The sequence below is a fragment of the Arachis ipaensis genome, chromosome B1 (genome assembly GCF_059453495.1).
Source record: "Arachis ipaensis isolate K30076 ecotype BB chromosome B1, ASM5945349v1, whole genome shotgun sequence".
NCBI lineage: Eukaryota > Viridiplantae > Streptophyta > Magnoliopsida > Fabales > Fabaceae > Arachis > Arachis ipaensis.
In genome coordinates this window covers 9,496,528-9,501,204 of record NC_142436.1, presented here as the reverse complement: position 1 = coordinate 9,501,204, position 4,677 = coordinate 9,496,528, and the positions used below count along the sequence as shown (strand labels likewise).

General features: G+C 33.2%; 1 pseudogene; it reads left to right on the top strand.

The window, feature by feature from the left end:
• Window positions 1–2,928: 2,928 nt before the first annotated feature.
• On the top strand, window positions 2,929–3,804 carry LOC107645830 (putative serine/threonine-protein kinase WNK11 pseudogene; annotated as a pseudogene).
• The last annotated feature ends 873 nt before the right edge of the window (window positions 3,805–4,677 follow it).

Genomic DNA, 4,677 nt, shown 5'->3' with positions numbered 1-4,677 from the left:
GAAACATAATCCATTATATAAAATTAAATTCAAACAGCTTTCTGCATAATGAACCGAACACGTACTCATGGTGAAATAATTGTATAGTAATGAATGAACAAAACATAATCCATTATATAAAATCAAATTCAAAACACCTTTGTCTATAATTTAGAGATCATCAATTACTTGCGTCCATTCAATTCAATTCAATTCAATTTAGCAATTGCATTCGATTCAATTCGATTTAAAAAGTAATCCATTAGCAAAATATTGGTATTGTTGGTAATGACGATAATGAAAGAGAAGAAGAAGAAGAGAAGGAGGAGGAGGAGGAGGAGGAGGAGAAGAAGAAGAATCTACGTGCGCGAAAGAGGAGGAGGAGGAGGTATACGTGAATTTGAAAGAAGAAAAAGATGATGTATGCGTGTATTTGGAAGAAGAAGAAGAAGCGCATGGGAGAAGAAGAAGAAGAGCGGGGGAGGAGAAGAAGATAAAGAGAAGGAGGAGGAGGAGGAGGAGGAGGAGGAGAAGAAGATGAATCTACGTGCGCGAAAGAGGAGGAGGAGGAGGTATACGTGAATTTGAAAGAAGAAAAAGATGATGTATGCGTGTATTTGGAAGAAGAAGAAGAAGCGCATGGGAGAAGAAGCGGGGGAGGAGAAGAAGATAAAGCGCGTGTAATGATGCTCTTTTAATGAGAGTGGTTTTTGTTGGTGTTGGACCTACTTGGATAAAAAAAATACTTAGATGTATAGCATAGCCCTTCTTTTAATTACTAAATACTTTTTTGTCGTTATCCACAATATTTCCGAGCTCAACAGGTCAATGACTAATCTGTTACAGATCTGAGCTTCATTTAAGGGTCTGCAGCTGGCTAATGGGTTGCTGCATGCACAAGACGGAATTTAAACCCCTCAACACTTGTTTAAACAGACGAATGAGCTGACAGTTCACACTACAATTAAAACATTTATATTTCGTATACAATCAATTACTTAATATGTAATTATAAACATATTTTTATAATTATAAATTAATTATAAATATTTTCATAATTTTTTTAAAAAAATACAATTTCAAGGAATATTTGAAATTTGATAGAGATTCAACCAAAACAAGCAAATTTTAGCTAGCTCCCTATCAATGATAAAAATCAACATAATTATGATTCATATATTTGATGTGTGCATTATTGTTTGTAGGTTTTATTTCTTAATGAACATTTGACTAATTACTAAATAAAGAAGGAGATGGATATGTTTTTTGAGTTTAATTTTGATACAATGAAAATATAAAATATTTTGCATAACCGTTTAATCATATCTATTCTTTTGGATGACTATTTACGCAATCAATTGAAAAAGATAGTTATTTTTGCTGATATGGTGATACGTCATGGGATGCATGTGTAAATTTATATTTTATTAATTAAGGTTGATACATAATAAAAAAAAGATATAAATTAGATCTATTAACATGGTTGACAATTAGTAGAATTTTAGTCGTTAAATGTCAGTTTCCATATAATTTCAAAGAAGATACTTTTTCTTTCTAAAATAATTTGGTGGATACTTCAACGATGATGTCTTCATATAAAGATCACGTGATGATCATTTAGATGGATTGACATATTTAACTATATATGACTTAATCATTTAACAAATATGCATAATACTTGACTGAATATTCTGTTTTGTTTAACAAAATATTCTGTTATTTTAACGTTTTTGTCGCAATATGGACTTAATTATAAAATCTGAAATGGTATAGAAATCCAATTTAAGAAAAAATATAAGGACTTAATTGAAAATTTGCTAAAACTATAAAGACGATAGAATAATTAAATTAACATATAATAATAAAAAATATTATTTATACATTAAAATTAGCCATTAAAATCAGTCATTATATACATGTATAAATATATATTTTGTTTAATTAATTTTTAATATATATTTTATATTAGTAGTAATTAATTTTAATAGATGATTTTAGTATACAATTGTAAAATTATTCATGAAGGAAAGGTTAAAATTAGCCTATTAAGTATAAACTATTTTCTACGACAAGCTAAATTTATCACGCTTAAGCGGTTAATAGAATAACTATTAATTAATAATAATACTATGCATGACCAATAGGTATGAGAATTTTTGTTTTTAATAAGATACTTTAATAGATAACGCATTCTTTTCTTGCACTCATTGGTTGAGGGTTAAAATTGTTCTTTGGGTCAAGCTCAAGAAAGTTTTACCATAAGAGTCAAAATATAAAAAAGTATGTTCAAATCCAAGGAAAAAGTTGAATTGAATATGTGCAAATCCATATAGAGTTCCATTCAATATTAAATAAAGTACTACTACCATTTTAACTTATGCTTTTGATTTCAATATAAATACTCAATTCACGTAGCCCCTTTTTTATTGAGCTTTTGTCACAAATATCTCATTCTACTCTTCACTTGGCACCTTCATTCTTTCTGCAGAGAAAGCAATTGGATTTTCATGGTAACAATCAGTGTGGGGTTCATATACTTAAAATGTTCCAACACTAAAAAAAAAATGCATACAACTTGAATTGAATTATCTATGCTAATCAATTTGCCTCATATGTTAGATCACAAATACCATGCATGCCGCCATTTCTTCTGTCTTAATTTCTTAACCAAAAGAAATGAAGGAAAATAAAAATGTAGAGACAATGCAGGAGTTGAGTATGTTTTATTTGTTTGAGTATATCTTGTTTAAATACTTTGTGTCTTTGTTTCTTTAGACAGTAATATTTTCTACTTTGTTTGTTGAACTTTTTTTTATTTTTTAAAAAAATGTAGAATCTTTGTATGAAATGATGATGAATTGCTAGCCTTTTATTTCCAGAAAGAATATTTTATCTTATTTCAATTTGATTTCATTTTGATGATGTTTGCCATCCATGTTTCGGTGGTAGATGCCTGGCGTTAAAGTTCATCCATCATACACAGAGTCGGAGACATTCATTGAGGTGGATCCGACGGGAAGATACGTGAGGTACCCTGAGCTTCTAGGATCAGGTTCAGTGAAGAGAGTGTACAGAGCATTTGACAAAGAAGAGGGAATAGAAGTGGCCTGGAACCAAGTGAGACTGAAGAACTTCAAGGATGACCCTGTCATGCTTCATAGGCTTCACTCCGAAATCATGTTGCTAAAAGGCTTCTCCAACGACCACATCATTTCGCTATTCGCATCCTGGAAGGATGACGTCAGCAACACTTTGAATTTCATCACGGAAGTGTGCAGCAGCGGCAGTATGAGGGAGTACAGGAAGAGGCACAAGAATGTCTCCATGAAGGCCGTCAAGAAATGGTCAAAGCAGATTCTAGAAGGTTTGAATTATTTGCACACACACGATCCCTGCATCATCCACAGAGACCTCAACTGCAGTAATGTGTTTGTCAATGGAAACACCGGCCAGGTTAAGATCGGTGACTTGGGCTTGGCGGCGGTTGTGGGGAGGAGCCACTCGGCACATTCGGTTCTGGGGACGCCGGAGTTCATGGCGCCGGAGTTGTACTCGGAGAAGTACACGGAGAAGGTGGACATATACTCGTTTGGGATGTGTGTGTTGGAGATGGTGACGAGAGAGATACCGTACAGCGAGTGTGAGAGTGTTGTGAAGATATACAAGAAGGTGACGTCAGGCGTGAGGCCGCAGTCGCTGAATAAGATTAATAATTCCGAGCTGAAGTCGTTCATTCACAAGTGCATCGCTCACCCGCCCTCTGCTAGACCTTCTGCTGCTCAGCTTCTTCGCGACCCTTTCTTTCATGACCTTCATGAGTCATGACCAACATTTAAAATGCTAACTCTGCTTATTCATGTCCTACATGTATTATATGTGTTCTTTTCTTTCTATCATAACATCGTTGGTGTCTTGAAAGGTTGGTTTTATTAGTCCCTTTTCTTTTAGGTTGATAAGTCAATCAGTCATAGGCTACAACATGTAAATTGTTTTGATTCTTTTACCCTCTTTCTGAGGTTGTAAACTTGTAACATAGGGGCTCAAGATAGGTGAAATACAGAGCATTTTTTTTTATTATTTAATGATCTTTCTTGTGAATGGAAAGGATTTTTTTTCTACTAGTGGATTATTCTCCTCAAAACAAATGGAAATATTAAAACGTAAAATCTGCTCATCCTATTTGAGAAAAAGAAAAAATGTAGTCAAAAGTTTCATTAAGATTTGAGCAACATGATATAAGTTTCCCAAACCAGCTTGGAGGAATGAAAATTGGGCAAATAATGTGGCTCTTGAAGTAGAGCTAAGGTTAATAGGGAAAGAGTGGTCGTGCAATCAGTCTCTGTTTTGTTAGGAGACTTTTGTGGAGTCAACTGTCTCGTGTAATCGTGTTTTGTGTTTTCTCTTGATAGAGTTATACTTTGACTTGGAAATTCGCCCCCTCATGATTGGCACAGTTCCTATATTCTTCTATTTGTTCTTTTGTTTTTGTTTTAGACTTTTAGTTAGTTGGTACTTGGTAGCCTTGTGTAATAAACTAATAATATATAAAAGAATTACGCTAGGGAGTCGGTGAATACTATACAATATGTACAATGGGTTGTTTATTTGGCCCAATGAGTTAAAAATAAAAATTACCCATTATACATATTGTATACCAATTACATTAACTATCTATACTTTTCCTTAAAAATATCATTG